Source organism: Panthera onca, chromosome A1, assembly GCF_046562875.1.
Source record: "Panthera onca isolate mPanOnc1 chromosome A1, mPanOnc1 haplotype 2, whole genome shotgun sequence".
Classification (NCBI taxonomy): Eukaryota; Metazoa; Chordata; class Mammalia; order Carnivora; family Felidae; genus Panthera; species Panthera onca.
The window spans coordinates 56,268,387-56,290,283 of record NC_138339.1 but is presented as its reverse complement, the minus strand read 5'-3'; the positions used below and the strand labels follow the sequence as shown (position 1 = coordinate 56,290,283).

The 21,897-nt window shown below is 37.3% G+C and overlaps 1 long non-coding RNA gene across 1 annotated transcript; it reads left to right on the top strand.

Annotated features, from left to right (window-relative positions):
- Nucleotides 1-6,738: 6,738 nt before the first annotated feature.
- On the top strand, nucleotides 6,739-19,884 carry LOC132680960 (uncharacterized). Its single transcript, XR_009610779.1, has 3 exons — nucleotides 6,739-6,859; nucleotides 18,255-18,306; nucleotides 19,823-19,884. It is a non-coding gene; the product is annotated as an uncharacterized LOC132680960 (long non-coding RNA).
- Nucleotides 19,885-21,897: the final 2,013 nt, after the last annotated feature.

The window sequence follows — 21,897 nt, the reverse complement described above, 5'->3', positions numbered from 1 at the left end:
AACTTAACAGAAGATCATGGGGGAAGGGAAGGGGAAAATAGTTTTAAACACAGAGGGAGGGAGGCAAACCATAAGAGACTATTAAATACAGAGAACAAACTGAAGGTTGATGGGGAGGCGAGGGGAAAATGAGTGATGGGCATTGAAGAGGGCACTTGTTGGGATAAGCACTGGTGTTGTATGTAAGCCAATCTGACCATAAGTTACATTCATAAAAAACAAACGAACGTATTTTGGGGTGCCTGTGTGGCTCAGTCAGTTGAGCATCTGACCCTTGGTTTCACCTCAGGTCATGATCTTGCAGTTAATGAGTGTGAGCCCCATGTCAGGCTCTACACTGAGAGTGCAGGGCCTGCTTAGGATTCTCTCGCTCTGACTCACTCTTTCACTCTCTCAATAAACAAACTTAAAACAAACAAACAAACAAAACACACCTATTTTTCCAGCATTTCCATGAACCAGAAATCCTGCTACCCAGATCCGGTCTCAGTTATGTTTCACAGTAACTCAATGAAATGGCTCTAATCATTATCTTATAATGAGTGAACAATCTTAGGTGAGTGAACAAAGGTTGCAGGAGACTCAGTATTTTGCCCAAGGTTATATAATGATTAGGGAGAAAATCTAATTCATTCTCAGGTATGTCTCAACTTTTAACCATCATCATATACTAATTTTAGCAGGACAAACAATCTAGAAAACTTTATAGTTGTTTTATGAGAGAAAATGAACCACCATGCCTTCTCAGGACAACTCCAAATCTTGGCCATGAGTAAATCAATCCTCAATTCATGTAATTCATTAACTGTTACCCTGAATTATAAGATCAAGGTCATATATACAATTTCCTCCAAAGATGGGGTTCTGTATGGTAAGGCATAACGAGGGCCCAGGACACGAGGCTGAGATGCTGTTTCCCCTTTAGAGGTCATTAAATATCTACCCGCCATTAAATACTGCTATACCCCATGATAAAAGGCCAATTGTGGGGTCTCTGTTATGAAGGATGTTAATCAGCAGTGCATGCTAATTCCATAATTCCCAAGCAGTTCAACTACCTGATGCATACATCTATGCAATTATGGTTCTATGCTTTTATTTCAAGGATCTTGAACAGTATCAAGTAATCATTCTTCACTAGGAATAATTTGAATAATAGATTTCTAAAGCAAATGTTTTCTAAAAAAAAAAAAAAAAACACCTTTCTATTATCTCATTAGACAGTGATACAAAGTTATTCTTTAAATGTAATAAAGATACTAAGAGATTACTGAGCTTGTCCCAAGTCACAGAGGGAAGAGGGTGAGGAAATGGGTGAGAAAAAAGTGAGGCAAAGTGGATGGGAAATAGTAAATACAGGAGTTAATTCTAAAACAATGGGTTATTTCGTTTTTGTGGTCTGCTCTTCATAAAAGTAGATTCAGAATTCTTGGTTTCCAAATGCAGATAATGACCTTGATATTTCTTTCTAACTTTTTTTAGTGTTTATAGATTTTTTTTTCTCATTTAGCCAGTTTTGAAGTTTCAAATCTTCCTTGTATTTCCTTTTGGGTATACCCAGAGTGGCTAGATGAGATGTAAAAACTACTATTTATTACAGTAAAAAAGCTAATTTAAAAAGTCAATGATAAGAATTATAATTACTTTTCACTAAAGATGTAATTATACATAGATAACTTCCAATTACACAAATAGTAGAGAGATGGGAAAGAAAAGAGAAAAAAAACTCAAGGCACCCAACAATTATTTTCTCAGTGACTATAGAATCTCAGGTCCTTTGAGACTGTGTGAATCAGAACTTTGTTGGATTCACATGAAGTCTGTAAGCATTTTTTATCACCTAAAATTAAAAAGCAATAGTCAAAATCTGGGTTCAACATTCTGTTTTTAATCAGTCATTTCCTCCTATGGGGACCTTTAAACTCTAGACTGTACCTCTCTTAGTTATAGGAAGTATACCTTGTCCCTAATCACAGTATCCTTAGCTCCAAGGATAAAATGTCCTCAACTTTAATGCATCACCATTGAATAATTAAATATTAAATATTGTGATGATTTATAAAAGGCACTAATGTTCTAGCAATTTATTGTTACAGATTTCATATTCTCTTTATGAAATGCAGTACTATCCAGGCCATATTCCCTCACCTTCAAAATCATGCTCACAAAGAATAAATGTTTGTAAAGCCATATAATGGTATGTCATACATAACTCATTTTTTGTGCATTTTTTTTGAGTAGGCTAAAATTTATACAGGAGACAATATGAACTTGATGGGCGATTTCAAGTTAAATGACCAAAGCATATTTTCATCATTTTGTTACATAAAGTTCACTGAAGTTATTGGCAGATGTTTAATTTCCAAATCAATAAGCTTCTTTCTCAGCCTTTTAAGTCTGATGACTATTAAGCTTGTGGAATTCGTACTTTGAACACATGGAGCACTGACCTAAGTTTATTCATAAGTCTGTTTTCCTCTCCTTTTTTTTTTCCCCAAGGCAAATGATATATTTTTTTTTTTAATTGAAAACAATGTTTAACTTAACAACCTGAATCTGACTATGCAGGTCACATATTGACCCCAACAAATGGCAGATAAGAAAGCCTTTTAGTCATGGGACCAAATTGGATAGATGGCTATTATCATCAGGTCAAACAATATTAATCCACCATCAAATTAAGGAAGTGCCAAGAATGATAATGGCTACTTAAAAAAAAAAAAAAAAAAAACAATCGCAGTCCAAATGATGGCATCCATTTTAAGATACCCATTTCTCGCTTCCTAAAAAGTTGATCTATTTTAATGTCTTAGCACTAAAGTGATAGAAAACCACAGACTGAGGATCCTCAGAGATGTACATCAGGTATTTCAAGGAGTATAAAACAAAAAACCAACTGTATTCAGGAAATTGTGGCCTTCAAAATCGTTGTATTTATAGCAAGTGACTATCCTTTCATGGTCAATTGGGGGTGTTTAAGCATTTAGCTTTACCTGACCAATTTTCTAACCACATTTAGCCTCTGACATCAGCTCTTATGGCAACCATCTTTAAAATTAGGAGATCCCCCAGGATGACCTGTTTATACCTTTTGACTATGAAAATATCAAACATTTCTAAAAATAATTAAATTACTTATGAACATATCACCTAACTCCAACCACTACCAATTTTCTGCTCTTCTACTTTATATATCCATACACACCATTCCCACCTCAGTCTCCAACACACACACACACACACACACACACACACACACACACACACACCTTTTGTTTGCTTCTTGCTGCAGTTAATGAAAGCATATCTCAAGCACCTTATTATTTCATCTTTATTACTTTGTGTGTAATTTTTTTCAGATTTAAAAATTAAACGAAAATGTATTCTCACATCCAAGGAGATTACCAAAAATTCACAACTATTATCTAAAGTTCCACAAGTTTTGAATTGTTTCCAAATGCCTTAGAGTAACTGTTTCCATTCAGACAAACTTTTTGGGTTTCCTAAGTTCTAGTGGAATGACATCACTATTTTCCTGATATGATGTTATATAAGATCCACAATCAGCCTCAGTGTAAATAGTATTTCTTAAACATATCAACATTAATTTTCTAATTAATTTTATCCTCATAAATTCCTCAGGTATGAAAACAAAAACCCAAAAACCAAACTTTGTGTAGGATATAACAACATAAATAATAATCTCTCAAGTTTATTTTATTTTTTAGTGTTTACTTATATTTAAGAGAGAGAGAAAAAAAGAGGGAGAGAGTGAGAGCGTGCATGAGCAGGAGTGGGGCAGAGAGACATAGAGCCACAAAATCTGAAGCAGGCTCCAGGCTATGAGCTGTCAGCACACAGCTGGATGTGGGGCTCAAACTCATGAACTGTGTGATCATGACCTAAGCCAAAGTTGGACGCTTAACCAATTGAGCCACCCAGGTGCCCCAGTAATCTCTCAAGTTTAAATTAATATTAAAAATCAGTAAAAATCAGGGGCACCTGGGTGGCTCAGTCAGTTAAGCATCCGACTTCGGCTCAGGTCATGATCTCACGGTTCGTGAGTTCAAGCCCCGGGTCGGGCTCTGTGCTGACAGCTCAGAGCCTGGAGCCTGTTTCAGATTCTGTGTCTCCCTCTGTCTCTCTGACCCTCTCCCGTTCATGCTCTGTCTGTCTCAAAAATAAATAAACGTTAAAAAAAAAAAAAATCAGTAGAAATCATAGGGCACACTAAGTTTTTATGTAAAGAGACACTCCGTTAAGACTTGATTATGTAAAACAGTTGAGGGTAACACAAACTTAAAGATGAAGAATTGAAATTTAACTGAAGCTTTTGAATATCATAGCTATTTTGGATAAGTTTGAATCTATATTGCTTCACAGTCTCATATGAGGAACAGCACGCAGTGCTTCTGCACAAAAATTGGTGAGGATCAAGTGAAAATATGCTAGAAACCACTCAGCACACAATGTAAGCAGCCACAAAATGTTGGCTCAATATGTTCTATGTAAATTTGATCTTAGCTGTAGTCAAAATTCTTTGATTCTCCCTTCCCAGGGGTGGGGGTGGGGAGGGTTCCTACTCCTTTCATTCTATGAACTTTTCATAAGCCCTCATCCGCTTGATCTCCTCATTTCCCACCTTCCCAGCTAAGAAGCCAGGGTCCCTCATCATCTCTCCTTTGCAAACACCCTTCCGTTCCTTGCCCTTCTCCAACTTTGATACAAAGTTTGACAAGATCACATCCTGATAAGCTTCAACATTCCACCTACTCTACATCTGCACCCATGAAGCTAGCTGCAAGTGCCTAAAGAAAAGTTCATGTTGTCGCTAGTTGGTTTCACTTTAACTTTGTATACAGGAATTTCAAAATGAGTCCTTACTGCTGCAAGGCAATTAAGGGAAAACTTCTCAGCCCATTCATACTCTCTTAGTTACCTTTCTTCCTTAAACCCCTATTATCTCCTCCTCTGCCCTCACTTTCCACTGGTGACCTTGCTGGTTGTTGCACAAACCAACTTAGAACAATGTGAAGACTATCACCCAGACTATCACCACTATGAACCTACACCCTCTCCCTCTACATTCTTTTCCTGTTTCTCTTAATCTCCCATCTTTTAACTACAGGACTATCTTTGGAACGGTGTAACTCACTTTCTTGGTGAGCTCATCCATTTTCTCCATTTTAAAAAACATCAATATGCCGACTCAGATTTACAGCTCTGGCTCAGACCTCTCTTTGAGAGCTCAACATTGTCTGCCCACAGACACTAATGTATCCATACCAAAGGTGACTTACACCAAAACCTATTATGTTAATAGGCGTCCCTATCTCAGCATATACAAAGGTCAGCTTTTCAGATGCTCCCACCATCCTTCTCTTGCCTTTGTCTCTCATATCGTATATCCAATCCAGCAGAGGATAGCATTGGCTCTAACTTGAAATATATGCAGGGGCGTCTGGGTGGCTCAGTCAGTTGTGCATCCGACTTCAGCTCGGGTCATGATCTCACGGTCCGTGAGTTCGAGCCCCACATCGGGCTCTGTGCTGACAGCTCAGAGCCTGGAGCCTGCTTTGGATTCTTTGTCTCCTTCTCTCTCTGACCCTCCCTCGTTCATGCTCTGTCTCTGTCTCAAAAATAAACATTAAAAACATTAATAAAAAAAGAAATATATGCAGACTTGGACAACTTCTTCCCAACTCCACTGTGAGGTCTACTCTGCTCTGAATCACCATATTCTCTGGTGTAGACACACTACAGCCTCCTTCCCCGCCAACTATTTCTCCCCTCATTGACCTATTTGCCTTGTGTTACTTTTCAAACTTAAATCATTTCACTCTTCAGTCTGATCTTACCAGAAACACCCCATTTCTCTCAGTTTAGAAGTAAAGTAGTCTCCAAGGGTATCTATACACTGGACCTATATATATGTACATCCTCATGTGTGGTTATACTACTTGCTCATGCTGCTTGGACACATTGGCCTCTTGTTTTTCCTTTGACATGCCAAGCACACACACTTTAGGGCCTTTCGTCCAGCTGTTTCTCTCCCTGGAATGGTCTTCTCCCAGATTATTTGCTTGGCTTACTGCCTCCATCCTATGTATTCCTTGTTCATTTTTGATGGCCATGAAAAATCTCTGCTGCCAAGCAATGCTGCCTTCATTTACCATCCTCTTTAGGTTGACAAATGGGCTCTACTTGTCCTACATGAACAAAGAATTGTCCAGGCTAAGTTGCTACTTAGATTGGTCTCCTCTCATGTTTGTCATTGTGAATATGCTGGCATAATGACAGGCATTCTAATACCTCCATGTACCGTGTTCCAAGCGAATTTAGGGCAGGTACTTTGCATACATTATCCCCGATCCTCACAGCACACCTATACAGTAGGTTTTAGCTTATCTATCCATCCATCAATTTACAGAGCTATAGTAAGAGAGAGATACAGAGACAATCAGAACATTCCATGATATAAATAGGAGTTATTGTTTCATTCCAAGGTTGTAGGTGACTTTTTTCTTTCCTTTGTTTTTTTTTTTCTTTTGTATTCCCCAGTTATTATATACTCCCAAATTGTTTTTTTAGATAGACAAAATATTTTAAAAAGTGAAGTTTTAGAATTCTTGGCTGTCTAAACCAGATTATTAAGTCTAATAATGGGAAAACAATGGATTCTAAATTCTAGCACTTTCAATTCTATTTATTAAAACCAGGGTTCCAGCATACCTGCTCTCACAGATTACAGGACATCTACACTTCCCCTAAGTTTTCTTCAAAGCTTCTGTGCATTTGCCCTAATGCTCAACCATTTATGACCACAGGAGCTTATAATGACAAGGACTGGCTTGGGAAGGTAAAGTGGCAAGGGGAGGTGGGGAGGGTCCAACCTCAGCTATATTCTGTGACTTATTGGGCAAATCACTTAACCCTTTCAGGTCTCCTTTGTGTATTTCAGAGTTAGACTAGGTGACTTCCAATCTCCCTTCCAGCTCTAAAGCCTATGAAATAGCTGCCTCTTTCTCATCCCCGTCAATGCTGTCCTGGGAGGTCACCACTAAATAAACTGCAGTTGGAACATGGTAGACCTCAATTGTTTCTGAGTGAAAGAATGACTGTCCAATAACTCTAAGGGACAAGAATGGCCAACCACAAACCCTTCGGCCATTGAACAGTCTTCCTCCCACCTCATCCCCTGGCTTCTGGACCTTAACAACGTAAGCTGCTTAGGGTTCTGTGCGCCCCTCCCAAATTATATTTTTTAATTATTATAAATTATTCAATATATTTAAACAAACAAACACACAGAAAGATAGTTCACCCATTTCTCTATTCCCCTGCCTCTGGCAAGTACCAAACTGTTCTTTTTATCTGTCAGTTTTTGATGTTGTTAAAGATTCCACATATAAAACAGATCATAAGGTATTTTTATGTCTGTATTATATAGATACAGTTATAGATATATAGCTTACAATTTCTTTATCCATTCATCATTCATCAGGTTGTTTCCACATCTTGGCTATTGTAAATCATGTGTAATAACACAGGGGTAGAGGTAACTTTTTAAGTTAGTATTTTTGTTTTTTATAGATCAATACCCAGAAGTAGAATTGCCAGATTATATGGTAGCTCTATTTTTTTGAGAAGCCTCCATACGGTTTTCACGATGATTATACCAATTTTCATTCCCAGCAACAGTGCACAAGGTTTGTGTCTTCACATCCTTGCCAACATCCCTCCTGTTCTTTGCCCAGATTTCACTTTTTCAATGAGCCCCCCCACCCCTTACCTTAGACCATTACTTTACTTCCAACTTCATCCCATGCCCTGGCATCTCCAATCTGCTATTATTTTTTTTCCATTGCATGATCCTTGCTTATCAGTATGTCCACATCTCCATAATGTATACTCAGGAAAAACTGTAATCTTTACCTGCTTTTCTATCTGATACATTCTCAGTACCTAGAACAGAACCTAGAATATACTAAGACCTCGATAAACATATTTGAATAAATTTCCAAATATTTGTCTGCGTACCTTTTCCTTAGTAACATATTAAGTGAATTTTCTAAATGAGACCTAATATGTACCGAGGTAAACATATAGCATATTAAGACTTGACCATACCAGTATTTGTTCAAATGGTTGATATTGCCCCTTAATTGCTGGCAGAAATTCTCAGTTTACATATGGCAGTTAATATAGAAAAAAAAAAAGAAGAAAGAAAAAAAACGAGATTTTTAAGTCAATATTCCTTTACCTTAAGTATTTAAAAGGATGTAAAGTAAAATTTAAGAAAAAAACCCCTGCATTTTCTATTTCAAGAGATTACGCTGATTGTTTATTATAGGAGCCACTAAGCAGTTGTTTTTAATTAACTAATTGTTTTTGAGAGAATGCATGTGTGCAAGTGGGGGAAGGGTAGAGAGCGATGGAGTAAGAGAAACCCAAACAGGCTCCATGCCCAGTGCAGAGCCCAATATGGGCCTTGATCCCACGACCTCGGGATCATGACCTGAGCTGATACCAAGAGTCAGATGCTTAACCAACTGAGCCACTCAGGTGCCCCAGATAGTCACTAAGTAGTTTAAAAAAAAAATTACATCTGTAGCTCTTATAGACAAAATAAGAAATCAGCATCGAAGGCTTGAGCTGATAAATTAATAAACTATTGGGTGGGACTTTTGACAGTTAATAATCTTTAATTAATTTAATCATTGTTTATCCTTCAAGAAAAAAAGTGGGTATTCATTCTTAGGTCATTATTTTATTTAACACAATGAACTTAAATTTAAACTCTTGTGAGGGGCAAACCTTATTATATCCACCTCAAAGATTAATAACATCTTGCACAAGGAGACTGAAGAAATGTAAAGGCCCCAAGCAATGAAAAATTATGGTCTCATCATTCCCCCAATCTTGTATTAGCTGAAAATAGGAACATATTTGAATTAAGGATAAAGAATTCAAAGAATTTGTTTTCCCTATGTTGACAATTTTACTTAAATGACTTTTAAAAGTAGGTAATTTCACATAACATATGATTCTACCACTAAATTGAAGAAGTTTCCTCAAATCTTATGACCGACTCCCCTGGATTGCAATCTTACTTGTCTGCTCTTACACGGCGAGCCTATTACTCAGATACCAACAGTTTTACACACGTTTCTTAACAGGTTATTGGCTCTCTTGAGAGAAACATACAAGGATCTCCTCTTCCAATTTCTTTCGGGCATATCCAGCCTCTCCCCCTGCCCCGGCTGAGGTCAAATAAAACTTGCTCACACCAGCATGCTCAATGCATTAACTCATCAAATATTTTTGCTCTGCACATCAATCCCTCTACTTTGGGGAGCACCATGCTTTATACAAGAAAATCGATGTTCTTCTAAACCAAAGTTGCCAAACACGCTACTAACCTTGAGTAAATTTACCTTCAGCAGCGAGTCTCTTTCCTCATTTGTGACCAGCACCTTCCTTCTGAAGCTGGGGAAAACACCTTTATTATAAGCGCTCCCAGACACTTTATTTATAACACCTGGAGATTGTAGTCAATTAGCTACACACTGCAAGCAAAGCCCATCAGGTGTATTTTACAACTTTACATGCAGTGCAGTGATGAAAAGTATATATATCTATTTTTCCAGCTGAGGGGAGCAAAACTGAAGGCTAACAGGGAGAAAAAAGAAAGGAAGGAGACAAAAGCATTGTTTTTTGATGGTTCCACTATCCTGTTGATAACTAATAGAAAAAGGAACCTCAAAAGCTGCAATTCTTCCCCTACCCCATGACTGGAATGGAAACTAGTGGAACACTGCGCTTCATTTCAACCTAATGTTCCAGAGGATTTTAGGAAAAGGTATAATACACATTCTTATTTAAAGATTTTTTAAAGGCATGAAATATAATCTCTGAATTAACTTCAAAGAAACTGAATCCTGATACAGATAAGAGGCGCTTAGCTTCAGCAGTCAAGTGGCCCTTTGAAGACCTTCAATTGTATTTCATATGATGTACCCACCTCTCTCCTACTTGGGGAAATAGAAAAAGGGACAAAGATGAATGTTTTTTACCTGCATTAGATATAAGAACTAAGAGGAAGCTGAAGTATTCATGAGGATAATAAACTATTGTTTGTGACTGGCAAAACTTACTCAGATATCAAAGGACTCAATGAGAAAAAAGAGTGACGAGGGAGTGTGTATTATCAAATATTTTACTATTTTATCTCCATTCCAGCGTCTCTTCCCCTCCTTTTAAATAAGAACCCGGAATCACTACTAAGCATTTAAAAAATTGCTTTGTTGATTTTATCTTATTAGAGAACAAATATACTTTCCAATCCCTGTGATACTTAAACTATTTTTTTTTCTTTTTACGTATTTTCAGATTCTATAACTAAAATTATAAAAGCTTATGCAAACAAAATGGGAAAAGAGTTTTGTAGATTGTAGGCCACACACAATGCAGTGATTGAGCTACTCTATGTAACAAAGTTATCTTATGTCAAAATATTAATTCAGTGAAATTGGAATTTAAGAATTTTCCTCACCTCCAAAATAATTGAATCAAATGGGGAAAATGCATCTGTATTTGTCCTTTAATTAAAAGCACAATCAGAAACACAACTGCAGACTATCACCTAAGAATTAAAATGCTAATTCTTTCAAAAGAAGAATTTATTTGATGTTCCCCTTTGAAATGTAAGAAATATACAACAAAGAAAGGAGGAGAAAAATGCCATAGGAAGTCAAACACACATTTGCAAAGCTAATGGAACAAATTCACCACCATTTGACATTTTGTTAAAAGAAAAGCAGTCTTGCAGCTGGATAAAAGAACAATGCAAACAAAGACAGAAAAATACACAGTCTAAATTGATCTGTTGAACCCCAAAGCACTAAGATAGCCTTGTATAAAGTGTGCAGTTGAACCCTGAGCAACAGAGAAAATTTTTGTCGTAACTCTTCCCAGGATCAGAGGGAACTGTAGGTGATCTTTCCCTCTGCTTTTGTTTTCCTTTGTAGGAAACTAACCTAGTTGAAAGACAAGAGTTTAAATCCCTAAACCCTCTTCAGGGTTAACAGATAAAATGCACAAATGTGAATTAAGATTTCCCATCAGAAATGGTGTAAAGGAGACTGATGGACTGTTGCGGGGGTCGTGGGAGAGCCTAAGAGCAACCGTGGAAGTAATTACCTTTTCAGACCGTAATTAGCGCAGTGCACTAATTTGCTAGACTTGGCTTATTTTTGGATCTAAAACTTTTCGTCAACATGCCACTTTCGAAGGGAAAAGTGAAAACCAGATTCATATTTTGTGTTTCCTTATAATAACGGAGCCCCTACATCATCCCTCCACAGCCAGCTTTCCACTGAATCGATTACTGAAATGAAAATGCTGTGATTAATATCCGGGATCGTATTGGCATGGAGCACAGTGTGTGAGGAATGCCGGATCCACATGGAAAATAAAGAACTTCTTATAAGCTCTGTATGGGATGCCAAACAGCTGCCAAGTTAGAGGACCAATCACACTTTCCCTTTGCAAACATCCCCTTGGACCTCATCAAATTCCAACAAAATATTGAATCCATAACTGATAGGAACCTGGCTTCAGGTGATACTGTTAACCTCCTAAGGTACTTATGAGCCCTTTTCAATTTAACCTGTATGTCCTGCAGCTCCTTTCCTGTACCATTGGAAAAATAATGGCTCTTTCCTCTAAAAATGTGGCCTTGGGCATGGGCAGATGCCTGGTGTGCTTATAAAGTTACCTGTCTGCTTTGATATTGGCTTCTTCTTTAATTGCAGTAGTGTTGTGGGTAGAAAGGCCACAGCAGGATTTTTTTTCCTTTCACTGGCCTGATGAGTACTTTGGGGTCTGTCTTAATAAAGTCCTGTAGGAATATTTTCACCACTGTTCAGAGGAAATGGGGATATCTTGTTAAATTAGTTTCACTCTACAGTGAGAATTTGCAGGGAGGAGGCAGAGCGAGAGATGTTTGCTCAGGAAGAATTGTTTCTGAAGAATACAGCTTCTCCTTACATTCAGCCCAGGTGGCCTGTGTGCTTTCGCTCTTCATCAGTTCTTTCTGGGGAGGTTTTCCCACAGCTTCCAGGCAGGGGGAAAGCAATGAAGGCGCTATCTCATGTGGATCTTACTTCCTGTGTCTGAGTGCATCATCTCCCTTTCTGAACATGCCCATGTCAGAGTACATTAAATTCAGAGAGGTAGATTGACTTAGCTCAAGACACAGTAGGGAAGCTGCACACAGAAAACAATATCAAATGACTGCAAGGGGACCTTTAAAAGAAGTAAATTAACTCAACAACCAGCTGTGTGGATAGGAGTCCTGTTCGCACAGCTATCACAATTCTGCCACCAAGGCTTGATTAATATTAAAATAACAATTATACATATGTAAGATTCTGGAACGAGGAATCGCTTCTGTTCCTGAAATCTGTTTCTTTTCCCCAACACCTACTCAGCCTTTTTCCTCCTATAGTGTATTAGTTAGAGCCAGAATAAGGAGTTCTGTAGGGAACCTCATTCTTTGTAGAACTGCAGGCTTCTTATGCAGCAAATCCCAGTAGCCAGGAAGCAGTGATTTCATGATTTATTAGCATTCAAACAAACTCTGTATAGATTCTCCCATTCCCAGTTCCTTCCTTAATATTCTACACCAACTCAAATCTTGTACGTGTCTGGGTTTTGGTCTCAATAAAGATCCATATGTGAGGCTCCTAGACCCTACAGGCTCACTCTAAAGGTACTTTTTATTTTTACATGGTCAGTTCTGCATTTCAGCCAGCAAAACTGATAAATTATTAAGCAAATATAGCATTAAAAGGGAAATGGCAGGAACTCAAGAATACATAAATGAGAAAACAAACTTCTTTACATATTATGAAATGACAACATTTACCAAAATCACTTTGATTCAGGAAAAGGGTACATTGAGCACCAACAGTGTGCCAAACTGTATTCTGAGCACTAAGGTGCATTTTTAAATTACAAAACAAATGTTCCTTAACTATTTCCATTGAAATAAAACTCCGCACACTGAAAAATTAATTGACTTTTCCAAGGTCACACAGCTAATAGAGCAGCAGAGTCAAGTCTGAAACCAAATCTCCTTATTCCCAATCCAATTTCCTTTTAACTCCACCACACTCCTTATATCTCAGTGTCTAATTTTAAAGTCCAGGTTTTTGAAAGTCCAAAGATATAACACTGAAGCTTTGATTGTGGCAGAATGTTTCAGCCGTATTATCAGACCTCTGGGGAAATTACAATCTCCCCAAGTGCTTAACCAATTATCTTTATTTCCCACCCCACCCCCCACCTCATTTTCAACAGGCATAGTCTTTGGAGAAAACCTTTGCACTAAATTACTTGGATCATTATATGGAATCACAACTTCTCTCCCAGTAAAACCAGTCTACTTTCCAAATTCTTTGAGATGATGGATAGTTTATGCCTTCTAATAAGATATGTCACTTAAGTATTTTATTTTTTCTCCTGACCTTTCTCCTTATTATTCCCTTAGTTTGGTTTTGTGTAATGTTGTTTTTGTTTTTATTGGGGTTGTTCTCAAACTTAAGCAGAAGATTTCATTACAAATATTTTTAAAGGAGCCAGTTAAAAAGAGCTATTTTCTGTGGTATTTATTCTCCCATGAAGAAAGACTGTCTGCATTTATACAGGTTCCTTTTCTAAAATGAGGGTTTATTTTCTGAAAATTGCCACTTATCTGCAGACTCCATTTCTAAAGTATTCGTTTGAGAAATAGACAATTAGAACATTAGAAAGATGATACATGGATAGATAGAATCTATCTATCTAACGTAATCTGCTGCCATTAATTCTTTACTTTTAAAATGTTAGCCATTTGTGAACATTGACATGTCTATTTTCATTGCACATGCAACTGTCAACACACACACTTTATCTTCCCTTCCAAATAACCAAATTTTCTGAAATTCATTGTTCTCCAAGAAACAATCACTTAGAATTTTTAAATTATCATTATTTAATTCTTTCTATATTCATGTCTCAAGTAATTCCCACTTTCAGAAATATATTCTAAGAAAATCTTCATGGATATATGAATGGATTCTGAGAATATCTATCTAAACATTGTACTAGCAAACTATTGAAAAATAAATACCCTATAATAAAGGATCAAACACATTTATTATGGTATTTTATATTATGGTAATAGTATATGACACAGCTATTTAAAATTATGTGGTAAAACCCTGAAAAGATGCAGTTGATTTACTTTTGTAAGAAAGAAAATGGGATTACAAAATGGCATGAAGATTAAGATATCATTTTTGCAAAAGAATGTATGAATTGGAGCATTTGGGTGGCTCAGTCATTTGAGCATCTGATTCATGATTTTGGCTCAGGTCATGACCTCACGATTGAGACTGAGCCCTACTTCAGGCTCTGTGTTGAAAGCGTGGAACCTGCTTGGGATTCTCTCTCTCTCCTTCTCTCTACCTCTTGCTATCTCTCTTTCTCAAAAATAAATAAACATTAAAAAAATTTAAGGGGCACCTGGGTGGCTTAGTCAGTTAAGTGTACAACCGGCTCAAGTCATGATCTCACGGTTCATGGGTTCAAGCTGTGCATCAGGCTCTGTGCCAATAGCTCAGAGCCTGGAGCCTGCCTTTGGATTCTGTATCTCCTTCTTGGCCCCTCCCTTGCTCTCATTCTGCCTCTCTCTCTCTCTCAAAAATAAAATAATATTTAAAAAATTTTTAATTAGAAAAAAAGAATATGAATGGACGAAATAGTTGAAGGTATTGTTTTTAAGATTCTATCTGATACTATTTTGATCAACTCTTGAAATCCTACAGATAGAGTCAGTCGGACGAAAAGAAGGCTGAAACCTATATGAAATTTGGGTTTTAAGAGTTATTTCACTATATTCTTCTTTCCTTCCTACCTTCTTCTTTCCCTCCTCATCTTTACAAAATTTGTGTTCTTTTCTTTAGCTTACTGTCATTGATTTTGCCAAAATAATAAATACCACAGTTTAAATAAATTTATATTTTGTAAGTCATATATATCTTTTTATTTTTTTTCTGTTTATTTACTTTTGAGAGAAAGAGTGCACACATGCAAGCAAGGTAGGGGCAGAGCTGGAGGGAGACAGAGAATCTGAAGCAGGCTCTATGCTGACTGCAGAGACCCTGACACAGGGCTCAAACTCATGAACCTGAGAAAGAGAGAGACACACAGAACCCGAAGCAGGCTCCAGGCTCTGAGCTGTTAGCATATTTCTCGATGCGGGTCTTGAACTCCCAAACCGTGAGATCATGACCTGAGCCAAAGTCAAATGTTCACTGACTGAGCCACCTAGGCTTCCCGTCAGTCATTTGTATCTTGAAACTGAGTTCACCAGAATATTTCCAAAGACAGGCTCAAGAAAAAGAGAGGCAGAGAGGGTGCGCAGTAAACTGAGTACACAGCAACTGAATCTCTATTTCTCTCAACATCAGTTTCCCTCTGAGTAATGAGACTACACTAAATCATTTCAAAAACCTTTCTTGCACAGGACTTCTATGTCTATGGAAGGATGTAATTCATATCAAAGGAAGAAAAAGAGATAAGAACAAACAATAGCCCAGAACAACGCCTTATCTAGAGCGCAATTTTATTGTAATCTTTTCCAAATCTGTCTGCCCATCCAAATTGCCTGAAACTTTTGCTAAAGTTACACCAGTCTTCCTTTCTGATTCCAAATATCTGACCTTGGACTTAAGTGTCTGTATTTTGGAAACTCAAAGTGGCTTGGTACAGCAAGACTTTGAACCAGTATTTGGGAACCAATGGTCAAGGCAGGATATTCTGAGCATATTTCTACCCTGGAGTTAGGTAAACAAAACAAGTAAGAAAGCATTTGATCTTTTTATTGGTTGTGCATTAATGTTTGTCACCCCTTCTATGCAAGAAAGGCAGACAGTGGAGTCAAGCTAGTGATATTAATATGACTAGCAGCATAGAATACTTTGCCACCATGTTTTGAAAATATTTATATTTATAGCTATTTCTCAATAAACATTTTCCAATAAGGGTCTTAAAGTTGAAAGTCTCTTTGTTAATTTGAGAAGGCACTGAATTACTTAATATTATATCTGTTGAAAATATCAGCTTTTTATGTGACCACTACATACTGAAGAAAGCAATGATTTCATCAGCTTAATAAGGCTACTGCTCCTGTATTCAATTTATTATGTGGAGCTACAAGGATGCCAATGGAGATGGCTTTGAACATTTCAAACAGATTCAATTTTAGTTTTTGATTCAAAATTCAGTGGATGCTCTGGAAGGGCCACTGTGTGTAATGGAAGATATACATCAAAATTGTATAAGGGAAAAAAAAAAAATCAGAAGAGTGATAATAGGGGGAATCTAATCCGGAAATTAAAATCTAGGGCATTAAAAAGGCAAATGCCTTTAAACCTAGGCTCTATCTCTATTTGGGGACGCTGTCATTAAGGTAAAATTTCTGATTTCCTTTCTGCCATACACATCTCAAACTTGAAAGGACTTTTCCAGTTGGTAGCTGAGAGTAGGGATCAGTCATGCAAGGCTCAGCCCATTCCCAGTTTGCTTTTTAGGTCTGATGCAGAAAACACAAATTGTTGTTTGTTGTCTCCCCCCCGTGAGAAATCTTGGTGGGGCAGGCTCTGGTATGGGTAGCATGGCAGGTAAGTTGTCCACTGCAATCTAAGAAGGGGTGTGTGGGCATATCTAAATTTGGGGAGAATTATCAAGTCCATATGACTTCACATATCAGCCACATCTTCCAGTTCATTAGGCTTCCATTCTTACCAAATAATAAGGTTGATATGTTGATCTTCATTTCTCTGAATTATATGCCTATGTCTAAACTGGATCTAAAGAGTGAAAGGAGGTTGCTGCTTATGGACCTTATAGAATCTCATCTAGGGAATCCATGGAGGACCTTTAGGGATTTCAGGAGGCCTCTCCAAATTATATAAAAAAATATCTACTCAAAGAGTTACAACTGAGTTTTCTAATTTCAATGAACATCTCCCCTCTTAGTCTATACATAATTGTTTTATGACTCAGCTCCAGGTCCCTATCTAAAAACAAAAACAACCCCAGGAATCTCTTCATAAAAGGTGACTTAAAAGTTGCAGGGCTGAGGCACCTGGGTGGCTCAGTTGGTCAAGCAACAGACTCTTGATTTCAGCTCAGGCCATGATCTCAGAGTTTGTGAGTTCAAGCCCTACATCAGGCTCGACGCTCACAGAGTCAGTGCAGAGCCTGCTTTGCAATCTTCCTCTCCTTCCCTCTCCCTGTCCCTCCTCTGCTCGCTTGTTCTCTCTCTCTGTCTCTCTCTCTCTCTCAAAATAAATAAATAAACTTACAAAAAAAAAGTTGTGGGGGCATTTTGAACTAGTGGTGTAAAGCGTTTGATGACTAGTGTTTATCAACATTCTCACAACCTACTGTAACTCTCACCTTTCCAATAGGGATGGGCACATGATCCTTGCAAAAGAACAATTTGTTCTGAGATGGATATCCAGGCCTGCCCCATGAGAGTCATTTCCATAGATTTGTGTTTTTGTGAAAGCTAGTAGAAAAGAGATTTCCTTTTGTATCTCCATTTTAAATTTAACCCCGATTTTAATTTCAAGTAGAAAATGTGAATCTGATAGCTTTTATCAGTCATATTCTCCATCTCTTGGAGGAAGTTTTGTTAAAATACAAAATAAAAGACCAAATAGGTGAAAGCTCTTGTCACCCTTGACCTTTGGGCAAAATAGTTGCACAATCCAATATATGCGTTGATCTGCTTGATCCAGTTGAGTTTCTATGTTTGCAGAATCTTGGGTAAAGCAGAAGGCATATAGACTTAAAATCACTTTTTACAACAGAAGGAATATATATTTACTGTCATGAAAATTAAGACAATACAGGAACAGAAATAATTACTGCAAATTGAGGTCAAATGTCAATGTATATTTTCTTTCAGTATATTTCCTAGATGTTTTATAAAACAGAAACATATGCATGCACGTGTCCAATGCAGTTACTATACAGTTTTTCTTTACCCATTTTCTGTTCACCAAGAAATTTATCATGAAAAATTACTTAATGCATTATAATTTTATGCAGCACATCTTATTATACAGCAAAGACTGACTCTTAATCCTTCCTCCCATCTTTTTTACCCTTCTTTCCGATACATTTGTTAACCTTAGAATGTTCCAGGAATTGTCCTGTGTGCTGGGGATATAGCAGTGAACAAGAGAGGTAAAGCACTTCTTTACATGAAAATATCTTTTTAGTGGGTGAGACTGATATTAAACATGTAAACAAAATAAATCCAGATAGTATAAATAGCACTAGGAAAATAGACAAGGTTGTGTGATAAATTTAACAAGGGAGGGGAAGTGACAATATTAGCTTGGAATGCTAAGTCAAGGTCCTTTGAGAAGGTAAGAATTGAACTAGCAATTGAGAAGAAAAAGCCTGTCATTGAACATCGGGATCTGAGTTTTACAGGCAGAAGAAATAGCTAGTGCCTGGGCTCTGCAGTGGGAGTGAACTTGGTGTGTCTCAGGAATAGAAGACAGTAATGGTGCCTCAAATATAATGTATGGAGAGAACAATAGAAAACTGTGTCAAAAAATAGTCTCTGGCCAGGATATACAGGGTTTTGGAGGCCATGTAAAAGACTATGGATTTTATTCTAAAATGTTTTAAAAAGAAGAGTCATGCAATCTGTTTAGGAGATTTAGTTCACTGGAGACACCTGTGGCTTACATTATTCTGGTAGCAGTTGAGATGCAGTAGACATATTTGTGTACATTTTTGAAGGAGAAGCATAAGACTTGCATTTGGTCACTTAGAGATGAACACCCGGAGCCTCTGTCCCTCATGTATAGATTGAATTAATGACATGAAATTATTCTTGGCTGCTTTTCATGATCTCTGTCATGTTTCCACAAATAGCACACAAATTTTAATAGCACTCTGATGCATAAAAAACTCTGAGGAGGTAACTTCTTTTCTTTTTTCAACTGACTACTGTTTAGTTTCTGGAAAATTATATGGGTGGAAGGGGAAATGACTGATGAAGTTAAACTCCTTTGCAGAGAAGCTATCCTGTTGGAGGGTGGAGAGTTGGCTTAGTAGGCTTAGCAGCTGGTTCAAACATTTTGAATCCCTGGACAGAGAGGCTTAGATCTCAGCAGGACTCACTCGACCATTCATCCTTCCAAGGTAGATAAATTGAGTGTTGCACAATTTAGAATGTGTGCGTCTTTCAGATAATGCCTTAAAAAGCAAATTCTGTGTGAACATTAAAGACTACATAGCACTATAGAACAGTAGGGGCCACCCCTGTGTCCTTGGCCTAAATTTCCTCCTTCATAATGTGGTAGGGTGAATGATTTCAGTTACCAATATTTTACTGTTATTAACTCAATGCAGTTTGTCTGAGTCTTTGGAATCTTTCAGAATGAATGAGCTTTATTAACCAAAAAACTCGTTTGACTTACTGTAAGTGTCTCCAAAGTTGACTGTAGCTTTTCTGCACTTTTTAATGATGTCTCCATTACAGAGGCTTGTAGGTGAAAGGTAGCTTGATCTTTCCTAGGAGAGGTCTATAGTCAGGGAAGTTCTACAACTGAGGGCTCCCTGCCCTGAAAATAACCCCTCTAAAGGTACTGAAAGATGTGGAAAGGAACATCATGAGTGGCTGAAGGGTATGGCACCCAGAGAGTCATTAGACTGCTGTGCCTTTTTTTTTTTTCTTCTTTTGCAGATTACCACACTCTACAATGAATCTGGTAGGTCTCAATTAGCAATTCAACACTGAAGTCTTGGTCACGTACTTGGCTATAAAAACTAATGGATTTTAAAAGACCTTTTGTATATATAAAACTTTCAACAATATATTATATATTCTTATTGTTAAAGTTATAAAATTTTTTATCCATTCAATAGTAATATAACAGTGTGTGTGTGTATATATATATATATATATATATATATATGTGTGTGTGTGTGTGTGTGTGTATATATATATATATACACATACATATATATTATATAATGGTATATAATGGTGTATATATCCTCAGTCCCCGTGTCCCCCAATTCCTTGTTACTTAGTGAGCTGTTCCTCTCTAAGAAACTAGTCAAGTGGATTCCATTACCAGACAGTAAAACCAAAGAAGTAAGAAATCATTTTTGTTTTGTTTTGTTTTGTTTTAAGTTCCAAAACAAGAAGTGCATGTGTGAGGCAAAAAGACTTGGAGAAATATTAATCCTGATAGAATATGCAATTTTTGCCCTTTGGAATCTGAGTAGAATTGTCCTGATAAAGGAGAAAGGAGTGAGATGTAGTATAGTGAAGACGTAAAATCAGGAGTTCATGGAGCAAGATTTGAAAAAAGTAGGGCCAACATCCAGGAATATCTCAGTATCACCTTAGATGAGCAATGAAGAGTCATACAAGAAGTAAATCAACCTTACATGCCAACACACAATTAATCCATACTATTAGATTTATTAGGTGCCTACCATGGTGCTAAATTTTGTGTCAAGAGATTTTTAAAAATCTGGCTGGATAGCTAACTGTGGAGAAGTTCAAAATTGAGTGGGCAGAAAATATAATAATTATAATACAGAGTAAAAGCATCTGGGAGGTCTTAGAAGGTTATATTTGATTTTAGGGCTGGTTTTCTGAGATAAAATTTTATTTGTTAGGTCTCTCTTTAGCTACCATAGAAGCAGCTGTACGAAATTTTGTTTATTAAAAAAAAATAGAACCTCTTTTGGACTGCATGTTCAAAAATACCACAAGATCACCCTGCTCCTCACTCATGAAAATAGAGAAACAGAAACAAGTAATCTCTGTATAATGGTAGAACATAGATGAAAATTGTATCACTAAGAAAGACCATGCTTTCTTAAGAAGCCAGAGAGAATTTAGGAAACATGCGATTTTTTAAACTGTAATCTTCAGGAAATTTCATGATTCACACGTGAATGCAAACCACCACATTAAGCATTCTTTTGGCGTGTCCTGGGGCCCAAATTTCCAATATGTGCTTGTACAGGTGGTTTTCCCATGCCAATAAGCAATCCTTAAACACCCTGCCGGTGTCTGAAAATTTGACTCAATTCTGACACTATTCAACTCAATTCTGATACCATCTACCCAGAGATAGCATCAGATTCCACAGGTTAAAGGTTTAGTCCTACAAGATTTCCCCCACCCCAACCCCCCCAACTTCAGATGCAAGTCACAAGGGCAGATTGTCACCTATACTTCTAGTTATAAAGCAGAGGTTCCCATAAACCCATCCTCTGATTTGATTAATTTACCCACAGAACTCTGAGAAACACTTTAGCCACTAGAATACTGGTTTATTATAAAATTATATAACTTGGAAACAGTCAGACAGAAGAGATACATAGGGCAAAGTATGTAGAAAGAGTGTGGGACTTTTTCTGTGCTCTTTCTCAGAGCTGGCTATTCTCTCCAAATCTCCACATACTCACCAAGCTAGACGCTCTCCAAACCCTGTCCTGTTGGGTTTATGGAGGCTTCACATCATAGACATGACTGATCAAATCATTTGCCATCAGAAAGTGATTCTACTTTCAGCCCCTCTCACCTCACATGAGGTCAGGGAGTGAGACTAAAAGTTCCAACTCTCTTATCACATGGATGGCTCCATTGGCTACCAGCTCCCATCCTTAGATAGTTTGCAAAAGTCACCTCATTAACATAAAAAATGACACCTTTATCAATCTTAACCCATATGAAATCCCAATGGTTTTGGGAGCTGTGAACCAGGAATTGTAGAAGGAGACCAAATATATATGGAA